This window comes from Phyllostomus hastatus, unplaced genomic scaffold, assembly GCF_019186645.2.
Source record: "Phyllostomus hastatus isolate PE091 unplaced genomic scaffold, TTU_PhHast_1.1 phas_contig_81, whole genome shotgun sequence".
NCBI classification, from domain to species: domain Eukaryota; kingdom Metazoa; phylum Chordata; class Mammalia; order Chiroptera; family Phyllostomidae; genus Phyllostomus; species Phyllostomus hastatus.
The window spans coordinates 2,773,349-2,786,107 of record NW_025333962.1 but is presented as its reverse complement, the minus strand read 5'-3'; positions in this window follow the sequence as shown (position 1 = coordinate 2,786,107).

Here is a 12,759-nt window from a genome sequence, read left to right as displayed (position 1 = left end):
TTGATGGATTCTTCCCTTGAATATTATGAAGTATCCTTCTTTGTCTCTTTTCATGACCATTGTTTTGAAGTCTATTTTGTCTGATATAAGTATGGCTACCACAGGTTTTTTTCCTGTTCATTTGCTTGGAATATTTCTTTCCAACCCATAACTTTCAGCCTATGTAGGTCTTTTTTTCTGAGGTTGGTCTCTTGTAGGGAGCATATTTGCAGGCCGTGTTTTCTTATCTATTCAGCTACCCTTTGTCTTTTTTAAAAAAGATTTTATGTATTTATTTTTAGAGAGAGGGGAAGGGAGGAAGAATGAGAAGGAGAGAAACATCAGTGTGTGGTTAACCCTCACATGCTCCCCGTAGGGGACCTGGCTGGCAACCCACGCATGTGCCTTGACTGGGAATTGAACCAGCAACCCTTTGTTTTGCAGCCTGGGCTCAATCCACTGATCTATACCAGCCAGTACCCTTTGTCTTTTTATTGGAACATTTAATCTATTTACGTTTAAGGTTATAATTTATAGGTACTTATTCATTGCCATTTTACTTCGTTAGTGCCTGTGTTCCTCGCTTTCTCACTCTTTTTCTTCCTTTTTTTAAAGCAGTCCCTTTAGCATGTCTTTGCAGAGCTAGTTTGGTTGAGGTGTGTGTATTCTTTCAGCTTTCTTTTGTCTGGGAAACTCTTATTTCACCTAACATTTTAATTGAGTGCCTTGCTGGATAGAGTAGTCTTGATTGCAGGCTTTTGTTTTTCATTACTTGGAACATTTCTTGCCTTTCCCTTCTGGCTTAGAGCGTTTCTATTGAGAAGTCATATGCTAGTCTTATTGACGCTTCCTTGCAGGTTACTTCCTGTTTCTCCCTTGCTGCCTTAAGATTTTCTCTTTGTCTTGGAATTTTGCCATTTTAATTGTGATGTATCTTGAGGTGGGCCTCTTTGGTTTCCTCTTGATTGGGGACCCTATCTGCTTCCTGGATTTGTGTGACTTTTTTCTCTCATGAAATTAGGGAAGTTTTCCCTCATTACTGTTTCAAACAGGTTTTCTATCCCTTGCTCTTCTTCTCCTTCTGGTATCCCTATTATACAATATTACTATGTTTCATGTTGTCCTGCAGTTCCCTTAACTCCTCTTCGTTCTTTTTGAGTCTCTTTTCCTTTTCTTGCTCCTTCTGGGAGGTTTTTTTCTACCTGTCCTTTAGCTCACTGATTCTATCCTCTGCTTCGCTGAACCTACTTTTGATTCCTTTTACTGTGTTCTTCAATTCAGAAATTGTATTCATCATTTCCTGTTGGCTCTTGTTGATAGTTTCTGTGTCCCTTTTCATGCTAGTGTAAATTGCAATAAGTTCCTTGTTAGTTTTCCTCTAGTTTTTTGTAATTCTCAGTGAGCTTGTTGAGCTTCCCTATAATCATTGTTTTGAACTCAATATCTGATAGTTGACTTGCCTCTATTTCATTTAGCATTCTTTCTGAGGATTCTTCTTTTCCTTTTGTTTGGGGGTTGTTTCTTTGTCTTCCCACTATTTGTGAAACTCTTCTTGTTTGCCTCTGCTTCTTAAATTGATCTGTTGTGACTCCCTGAGTTTGTGGTGTGAACTTCTGTGGTAGGAGACCTGTGAGATTCAGTGGTGCAGTCTCCTTGATCTACTGAACTGGATGCTCTTGGGATGCCCTTTATGCAGTTTATGTTGTCTCTCTTGATGTCTTTTGGTTTTGACTGTTGTTGAGTCTTTCTTTGGTAGGTCCTTTTCCAGCTGGTTGACTGAGGGTCACTCTGCCCACCACATATTGTATGCTGTTGTGCAGGTGCTGCCCAAACAAAACCACAAAACCATGGGAACAGATCCACATCTGCAAAAATATCTCCCCCTGCGATCCCCTGAATTGTGTACATCTCTTCTCCTTAACTGAATACAGAGCTTAAATCCCCCTGGTCCTGGAGACAGAGCAGAGACCCAATTAATGTCATTTGTGCCAGCCTAACCCAATGAAATCAAGGGAACAAATAACAAAAACTCCATTAAAAGCCAGACAGATTCAAGGTAAAATAAAAAGGTAATGGACCAAAGAATATTCCCAAAACCCCCTATTGCTCATTTTGATGCATCAGCATATGAAAAATGTACCTGGAAAGCTGATGAATATTCTGCTAATACCTTCCCCCAAGATTCTCACCCACAGGAAAAAAATAAAAAGCCCTCAGAACCCAGATGTAGTGTGGGCTCGCTGTAGAGCAGGGGTGTCAAACTCATTTTCACCAGGGGCCACCTCAGCCTTGCAGTTGCCTTTAAAGGGCTGAATGTATTTTCAACTCCTTAACAGTTAAGGAGTATTTACATTTATACAGTCCTAAAATTATTTTGGCCCTTTGAAAGCAACCACAAGGTTGATGTGGCCCCTGGTGAAAGAGTTTGACACCCCTCCTTTAGAGTATGCCCACGTCCCTTCCTGTGTGCATTATCTTTTCACTTCCCCCTAAATTCTAAGGGTCCCCAAGAGACTTCCAGCCAGGGGAGCAGTGGACAGCAGAAGTTTTACTCGGGCTAACCCGCTGATCCCCCTTTTCTCTGACTTCGCAGTGAGCTAACAGCAGCCCCATCTTAGCTAACTCCTTCCCTATATGATTTCTAGGGAGCCAAAGCAGAGCCCGGCCTAAGTTCTCTCCTATTTCTCCTTTTACCCTGTCCTTCCTTGTTTCATCATCCCCAGCTGTAATAAATTTATTCTCAAAATCACATGGACTAGTGTTGTGAAATCTTTCCTGCACGAAGTCAAGAACCTGAGGTAGACCTGCTCCTGGTTGGTTGCCTGTTCAGTAACAAACTGACATTTGATATCCTTAGAAAGTTCTTGTGTTTACATGCACTTGCTGGTTGACTTAATTGAACATCTTCCACTTTGTGTAAGTAAAGAGTTTTACTTTTTTTTTCTCAGACCACAGGTTTGTTTTTTTGTTGTTGTTGTTTTTTAACAGTAGCTGAAAGTTAGTATCACTGGGAGAAGATAAAAACTAAACAGGCCGAAGACAAAAACTGCGGGGCTGGGAGGAGGCAGGGGCCAGGACTCCCTCAGATCACCTGAGTCCTGATCCCCAGTGTGGCCCAATGAGTGTTCTCCTTGAAAGCCACCAGATGATTCTAATGGGCATTCAGGGGTGAGAGCCACAAGGAGGCCCCTGATTTTAGACCATGTCTCCAGGAGCCTAGGGACTGCTTTCCATCATCAAGGGAGCAGACAGTGCTCAGTACAGTGAGTACACTGTGTTCGCCCGCTGGTAGCACCTCCATTATTCACAGAGAGAGGCTTCCAGATGGGCCAACATATTTGTTTTAGTCCTCCTATTACTGACCTCAGCTGTTACATGTTAGCCTCTGCCCACTTCCCATGTACCATGCACACTAACCCTGCTGCCAAATGACAGAGATCTCCTCACAGTTCATCTGCAATCTTCACCTTTCCTAAGGAAACCTATACCTGCCACTTCTACCTTATGCCTGAAGCAGTCACCTCAGGCTACTTAAGCAGAGGTGCCACTCTTATTCTTGCTTCTTACATTGCTTCCTAAACATTTCATCTGTGCCTGTACTCATCCAAATCCTCTGGGATCTTCTCAAAGGCAAGGACTGACTTTGGTCCTCCCACTTCGTGTGAGGACCTGGATACATAAATAAACCTTGCTGAATGAGTCCATAAATGGACAACTGAATATAAGTATGGAGAAATCAACAAACATGAAAGAATTCATAAACCAAAAAATGTCTGTTTAATTTAGAAAGGGAAATGGGCTGGGCCCTTGCAGCAGCTCAATAAAGCAGCTTCTCAAGAAAGAGAACAAAGAATACCAAAGTTGGAGGTCTGACCCATGCCCCATTTCTGATAGCTGATCTGCAATTTTTGCTCCTGTTAGCAACTGGAAAACCCATGTAAGTTATTGTTTCATTGCAGAGTTCTGCTTGTATGCATTTCTTCATTTCAACAGCTATGTCCTTAAGACCTGCAAGAAATGATGAATGAGACTTCCACTCCTCTCCTCTTCCTTTTACTCTATCTTTCACCCTTCCCCCCACCCAGACTGGGCTGGAGTCTGATACTCACCAGGCCACACTGTGTGGGAGTCATCCCTCACAGCTGAAGCAATCAGCTGACATGGTATCCCCCAAACACCTGGCTTACAAAATCTTCACAACCTATCTCAATCAAATACTCATGTATGTTCTAAACCTATGTAAGTAAAAATTTTCCAATTTATATTATCATCTGCATAATATTTTTATAGACATTTGTTTTCCCACAGTCCTTAGTAACCCTACGCTGGATGTCAGGACTTGGTGCATCTGTTTCATGCTTCATGATTTTAAGAACTCAAATCTAATTTTCTTTATTCTTGGTTTGCACTATCTTGTAAGAAATAACAATAGACATACAAAAGCAATTGCTTTGATTGTTCCTGCCTCTCAAAGTACCTCCTGATACATTGTTTCATATGGAGCATTCTGTGCTCTTAGTGATTTCACCTGCCTTCTCTGGGTGCACTATCCAGTGATTGCTATTGTAATGCAAGGAATCACTGTCACACAAACTACAGACAGTAGAAACATAAGAATCCAGCAGACTGATGGACATGACCAGCCCTTGATTATCTCAGGAAGAAGGCTGAGCTCCTTGGCAACAGCGACAGAAAGTGAGAAGGTAAAGAAGTTTGAGAACAACCCAGCCCTGTGAAGCTCCACTCCTAGGAACCCTCCTGTGCCCTAATTTATTTGTAATGTGTGTCTTCAATTAACTTAGAACTTGGTGTTGGATTTTCTTAAAGGCAGCACAGTAAATTGTTTTACAATCTTTTTGAAGAAAGTAATCATTACCTATCTCCAAAACTTTTACTTTGGAAATTCAACCTTTCTACGGCAGGGACATACATTACTCTCTTGTGTAAAAAAAAAAAAAAAAAAAGTTTGCAGAGGATGAAGTTTCACCCAATATGCTGAACTAATTTCTTCAAAGCTATTAGAGAGTTTGTTGGTAAAAGTACAAAAATTTATAAATGAATGAATGTGAGAAAGCCAGTTAGACACATTGTCAGAGTCAGACTACTTGGTGTCCTCATTTCTAAGAGATTAGGACAAAAGCCGGATTCTCCTCAACCCTGCCTTTAGGACACATGCTCCATAAGCTGGTGCCAGAGTGCCACTGCTCTGTTTACACAATACTGCATCCTTAAAAAGTACCTGTGTTTATGATGCCAGAGAATTCGACACATTTCACTTTGTCTGCTGTGCACCACTTGAACTCACTGTCACACTTTCTTCTCATCACTGCGAAGCAGGTTGGGCACTTAAAGCCATTGGAGGTGAATTCATCCACATCCTTCTCCTCTAGGTCATTCATTTGAATCTCCCAGGAAACTTTAAAAAAAGAAAACTGTCTGGACTCACTCACCCCAGCATTGGTTATGGGATGGACCCTCAACCCTAGAGTTACCACAAAAATCCCCAGCCTCATGGAGGCTACTTTCTGGTGAGGAGAGCAGACTAAAACAAACGAAACATATGGTGCATTAGATGATGATAAACACTAGAGAGAGAACTGGAACAGGACAGAAAGTACAGGATGTGGTTGCAATTCACAGGGTCACCTCACTGGAAGGGTGGCTTCCAGACACACTGAATACTGCAGTGTGGCAAAGGGCAAAGGATGAAGCATGCACAAAATCTCAAACAGGGCCCAGCTGACAGGAAGGAACCTTCACCTTCTTGCATTCTCTGCCTTTGGGGCTCTGTAACCGCTCGGAGAACTGAGTCCTCTGACCCCCTGTCTCCATCCAAGTATCCTACTACTCCTGCTGTTGAGGACAAAACCCAGACTTGGCTGCTCCAGTGAAAGATACCCACAGAGTGGAGAAAACTCTGGATAAAGAAGTGGGAAACCTGTGAGAATTTAAGGAAAGGGGGAAGAGGAAGTAAAAGTCACAGTATTTATCTGCCAAACTTTCCTCAGGCTTTGAAAAGGTGGTTTTGAATTATTTACTTCCCTTCCAGTGGAGCCTCCCTTCCCTCTCCTCTGGCTCTGCCAGCTCCCATGGGGAAGGGCAGGAACAAGTACTTTGTGACATCAAGGGACATGCCCACTAGGAGCCTGAACACCCTCCCCGTACCTTGCCTGGGTACCCAGAATCCTGGGATTTTTTGCTCAAATAGATGGAGCAGTTTGCAGAGGTGACAGCAATGGAGAGCCTGGACTAAGGACTGTCATGTCCATGCACAGGATCAGGATGCCCTTCACCAAGAGGGGGTGGCAGGGTGGGTAGAGGATGCAGGCTTGTACCAGGGATCTCTCAGTGCTGGCATTCCCTGCCATGAGATTCTGAGAAGTGTGAAAATTGCAGACCTTTTACCAGGTAAGAAAATGCAACATAGATTAATCTTTTTATTAAAGCTTAATGTGTCCCTTTTAAACATGAAGCCATATTGCCCTGGACCCTGCAAATGTGAGGGCAGCAGACCTCCACCCTGGGCAGGAGCTGGGGCTCTGAAGACACTGAGACCCTTACAGACCTCTGCTCTCCCTGGGGTCTTGCTTGAGGAAGCACATACAGCCAAAAATAGTAAAAAAAAAAAATTACAATCATTAACATTAAAGAAACTCCTGTTCATAATTTCTCAGCAATGTCTCCAATCCCCTCTTCCAAACTCTCACACCTCACTGTGCTTGAAGCTGCTCTGTTCACTATCTTTAAATTTACTCAATTAAAAGTTCACTGCCTTGGTTGCACCATTCTCATTTCAAATGTTCAAATCCACATAGACATTTTGCTCATCATAAAACATCCTACTGGAGAGCACTGCACAAAGTCTTCCATGGTAAGACAAAATCCAGTTAAATCTAAAGTGTGCCGGTTACAGGGCATTTTCCTTCTTTTGGTGCGTAAATCAGTGCCACACTTTGGAGGACAATCTGATAATTTGGAAACAAGGTTAGAATGCACAAACTTTTATTCAGTAATTCTGAGGTATTTTTGTACATGCATAGTTGTATTTGTAGGTCATTCACTGCAGGGTTCTCTGTGTTGCCAAGTGATTGGAAATAACTGAAATGCTCATGGTTAGACAGATTCCAGCACATTTGTGAAAGATGTGTGTCCATAGAATGTGTCCTACACACACTGATATGAAAGCCCTACAAGGTGCACCTTAAAAGAAAAAAGCAAGAGGTATAACACTAGGTATAAAATGCCATGGAAGAAAAAGATACATTTGAATATGTTGCTAAATACATAGACCATCTCTGGAAAGGTTCTTAAGAAGGGACAATTATGGTTGTCTCCAAGAAGTTCAGTTGGGGGACTAGAGAAAAGACAATAATATATTCTCTGCTATACACTTTTTGCATTTTATACCATGGGCATATAGTATTTATTTTAAAAACAATATTATTAAAAAACAAAGTAAATAAAAATGGTGAGAAAAGATAGGTTTTAAAATTTGCTTTTGTCCCTTAAAAAAAGCCTGCAAAAACCTAAGTAATAGACATTTTACCAAAGAAGAACTACAAATGACCAACAGATTCATGAAAAGATGCTCAACACAGTTAGTCACCAGAGAAATGCAAATCAAAACCACAATGATAAACCACACCTGTCAGATTGGCTGTCATCAATAAATCAACAAACAAGTGCTGGCAAGGACATGGAGAAAGGGGAAATCTTGTTCACTATTGGTGGGAATGCAGACTGGTATGGCCACTGTGGAAAACAGTATGGGGTTTCCTCAAAAAATTAAAAATGGAGCTGCCTTTTGACCCAATGATCCCACTTGTGGGTATTTACCTAAAGAAAACAAAAACATTCATTCAAAGGGATATATACACCCTTATGTTCACTGCAGCATTATTTACAATAGCCAAGATATGGAAGCAACCTAGGTGTCAATCAACAGATGAAAGAATAAACAGTTGTGATACACATGAAAATATTCAGTCATAAAATAACAGAAAATCCTGCCATTTGTGACAACATGGATATATCTTGAAGCCATTATACTAAGTGAAATAGGTCAAAGAAAGAAAAATACTGTATGATCTCCCTTATATGTGGATTTTTTTTTCCAGAGGCTTTATTGAATTTATAGGTGTGACATTGGTTAATAAAATGATACAGGTTTCAGGTGTACAATTATATATCATCTGTGTATTGTATTGTGTGTTACCACTCCAAGTCAAGTCTCCTTCTGTCACCATTTATCCCTTGTTTACCCTCTTCTAACTCCCTCCAACCCCTTTCCTTCTTGCAATCACCATACTCTTGTCCCGTGCCTATGAGTTTTTAAATAAAGTAAAACCCAAACTTGTAGAATGAGAGATCAGATTTGTGATTACTAGAGGAAGGAGATTTGTGGGAAGGTGATAAAAAAGGTACAAATTTCCATTTATAAGATACATAAGTACTAGGGATATAATATACAGCATGATGTGACTATAAATAATACTATGATATATAGGTAAGGTAAGAGAAATTTTAAGAATTCTCATCACAGAAAAAATTTTTTTGCTTTTCCTTTCTGCTATATCTATGAGAGGATGGATGTTAACAAAGCTTATTGTGGTCATTCTTTCACAACATATGTAAGTCAGACCGTTATGTGGTATGCCTTAAATCTATCACAGTGATGTGTGTCAATATATTTCAATAAAACTGGAAAAGGCTCATAGAAAAATACTGAAGCAAACTTCACTACAAATCATAACCACGAAGCAAGAGGAACAGAGAGTCCCCCTGTGGAAACAATGGTCCCTGGTTAAGTGTGGGCATACCACTTCACTCCCTCTCCATGGTGCTGCCCTCTGGCCTTCAGACCCCTGGCTGTCCAGGCTATGGTGTTTGAACTGGAAGGAAGCCACTGGAGCGTGAGTGCTGTGCAGACTGACAGACGTCCCTGTTCTCTAGGCCCAACACCAGAAGTCAAAAACTCTCATATCTGTTATTGAAGGAAAAGGTCCTTTTTTCCTTTGGCTTTGGGCTTTGGTTTCTGTGAAAATGTAGAGCACCATGGGCAGGTCCTCAGTTATTCACAGTGAGAGGAGCTATGATTTTCCCATCCTTCCTTGAAAATAAGCTTTCATGGGAAAATTCAGTGAGGCTGGCTTTGATATGATGCAGTGGGAAAGAAAGGAACTGGAGAAAGAAGTGTAGAACTTGAAGGTTGACAGCTCAAGATAAATGTCCACATTTTACCTAAGGCCTGTCCCAAATATTAATAAGTGATTTTCTGTAATCTTTTATTAGGTGATGGAAGCAAAGGAGAAGGAAGGAAATCAAGAAAGACATGCAATACTAAGTAAAATTATGCCAAACTCTTATTTTCACCAGGAATCCTAAACTGGCTTAAAGTGAATTCTTTTTTTTTTAAGATTTTATTTACTTATTTTTAGAGAGGGAAGGGAGGGAGATACAGAGGGGGAGAGAGAAATATCAATGTGCGGTTGCTGGGGGTCATGGCCTGCAACCCAGGCATGTACCCTGACTGGGAATCGAACCTGCGACACTTTGGTTCACAGCCCGCACTCAATCCACTGAGCTACGCCAGCCAAGGCTAAAAGTGAATTCCTAGTAAGAGTTAACTATTTGTATTGGTCCAGTAGTGAGGGGTGAGTCCTTTCTTTTAAAAAAACAAACACACACACAGAAAATGATGGGCCATTGAGAGGCTGAGGGAAGGGAGGGCAAAAGGGTATGAGCATAAGCAGTTTACACCACTGCTCAGTGGGTGAGTTGACTATCCTGATGGAGGAGGTCAGCTTTGGGAGGAAATCCCAGGATGCCCTGAGACAACCCCAGTAATTTAAAATGATTAGATAGCACTACTGGAATGAGTTCTGTCCATAAGCAGATGGAGCACATGGTATCCAGTGAATAAGGAGGGGTAGTGGAAGCGGTACCCACAGTCCCCACATCCCTCTGGGACATTGGAAAGGAGAGTCAGTCACTTGTATAAGGAACTGTGATTCACCCTTCAGGGGTGAACATTTTCTTTCTTCCTTTCCTCAGTATGAAGTGATCTCCAGAGAAAGACAGCAAGCTACCCTCTAATTAAAGTTTTCTAAATGTCAGCCCTCCACTATCTCTCATGTTCCTCCATCATGTGTCCAGGGTAGCTCAAGTGTCCATCAGTAGATGAGTGGATGAAGAAGCTATGGTACATTTACACAATGAAGTACTACTTGGCCATAAAAAAGAAGGAAATCTTACACTTTGTGGCACTATGGATGGACCCAGAGATCAGCATACTAAGTGAAATATGCCAGTCAGAGAAAGACAAATATATGTTTTCACTCATATGTTGTGTCTAATGAGCAAAATAAAGTAACATGGAAAATAGAGACAGACTCACAGATGGAGAGCATGCTGACAGCTGTTAGGGGTGGTGGTGGTGCGGAGGATGGGAGGGAGAAGTGGAGGGATTGAGCAAAAAAAGAAGAGAAATAAGATAAAAGCTCATGGACACGGACAACAGTGTGGTTATTGCCGGGGGAGGGGTGGTGGAGAAGAGTATACGGGGGATCAATGGTGATGAACAGAATCCTGACTTAGGGTGGTAAACACACAATACAGAGTACAGATGATGTATTTTAGAATTGTGTACCTGAAACCTATGATTTTGTTGACCAGTGGGGTGCTCGTGGGAATGACGGTGCTGGCAAGGATGCTGATGTGGGGTGCAGGGTGTGGGTGGGGATGCAGTTTGGGGGTGCTGGCATGGGTGCAGGTGAGAATGAAGGCGTTGATGTGGGTTGTGAGTGACCCCCATACACTCTCACCTGCAAGAAAAGGTGCCAGGGCGAGGCTGCAGGCCAGGAGCAGGTGACAAAGAGCTGGGGGGAGCATGGTGCTGGTCGATTCTCTGTGGAAGACAGGGCCAGTCAGCTGCATGCCTGGCCCACCCTCCTCATAGCAGCCTCCTGTCTGCAACCCTCCCCGCCCGCAGTTCCCTTGCGTAGTGGAGAGCTCAGCCTCCTAGACATCTGGGCTCAAGTGTTGCCTGTGTACTCCTTTCCACAGGGTTCCATGAGCTGGCAGAGCACGTGGGTTTGGGCTGGCCTGTGTAACTTGGCAGTGGGCACCTGTACCTAAACGTGTAACTGACGAAACGGTCCAAAACACCTTGCGCTGCAGTGGGCCAGAATGCACTGCGCCTGCGTAGGTCAGGGGCTGCCACTTCCCCATTGGTCCATCACCATTAGTCCCGCCTCTCTCTCTCTCCCTCTCTCCCTCTCTCTCCCTCTCTCTCCCTCTCCCTCTCTCTCTCTCTCTCTCCCTCTCTCTCCCTCTCTCTCCCCCCCTCCCTCCGGGGGGCGGGGAGGGGTGCTGGCCAATGAGATGCTTCAGGGCTCACGTGACTGCAGAAACCTTGCTGGGCTATTTCCAGAGTCCAGAGAATTGAGGCTGGAGTTGGGGACATGGTCCGTGTTTTCAGGGTTCTCTGGTGCACACCGTCACATCCCACTGAAGCTGTCTTACCGGAGCTGAACCTTCTCCCTACCAGCGCACCCCACCTCTGAGAAGGCACCTGTGTGAGGGACTCTAGCAGCCCTCCACAACCCCTGTCAGTGTCCATGCACCTACTTTGACTGATCCTCACACTTGGGAGCATCCTTTAACACAGCTCACAGACCTTGACAGGGAAACCCTGCACCCAGAACATGGGGAGTCAGGGACCTGTGCACAGTCACCCCACCCGCAGTCATGAGCTTTGTGCCAAGAACATGAATGGGCTGTCGTGTGCGGAGTGCAATGGTCAGAATTCTGCCTATTCGCTCACTATTTTCAGGCCTGGATTTTGCATCAACTGCAAAAACCCTACTTCTTTTTGGAAGCAAACGATGTTCATTAAAGGATAAATTTATGAACAAAATGAGATCATATACATATATACATACATGTGTTTATATATGTATATGTGTATAATATTATTTAGCCTTAAAAAGAAATAAATCCTTCCAGCCCTGGCTGATGTAGCTCAGTGGATTGAGTGCAGGCCTGTGAACGAAACGGTTGCTGGTTCGATTCCCAGTCAGGGCACATGCCTGGGTTGCAGGCCAGGTCCCCAGTAGGAAGTACTCAAGAGGCAACCACACATTGTTTGTCTCCCTCTCTTTCTCCCTTTCCCTCTCCCTAGAAATAAGTAAATGGAATCTTTAAAAAAAAAAAGAAAAGTAAATCCTTCCATATGAGGGTATTATGCTAAGTGAGATAAGTTCATCAGAAAAGACAAATACTGCATGCCTCCCTATATATGAAATATCTAAAGTGCCCAAACCCAGGAACAGAAAGTAGAATGGTGCTTCCAGGGGCTGGGGAGAGGGGGAAAGAGGAGTTGTTCAATGGGAATAGAGTTTCAGTTTTTGAAAGATGAAAAAATTTTAGGGATTGAATGCACAATAATATGTATACTTAAAATTATTAACATGGGGAATTTTATGTTATTTTTTAAAACTACAATTGAAGAGACCTTACTCCTTTGACATTTATATGTACTGCCTTATTCTTTGTGACAGATTCACCATCTGTGAAGTTATTTCTGACCATTTAACAAATTTTTTGATCCTTGGTTCATAACCTCTGTTGATGTAAGAATGTACAAACCTATAGAAAATTTGAGTTTATTAGAGCTTATTTGAGCCAAACTAGGGACATTCCCAAAAGCAAGATATCAATGGACTGAGAAAATGCTCCAGAGAAGGGAAGTTTTAGAATCAAAGGAGGGAAGATTACATG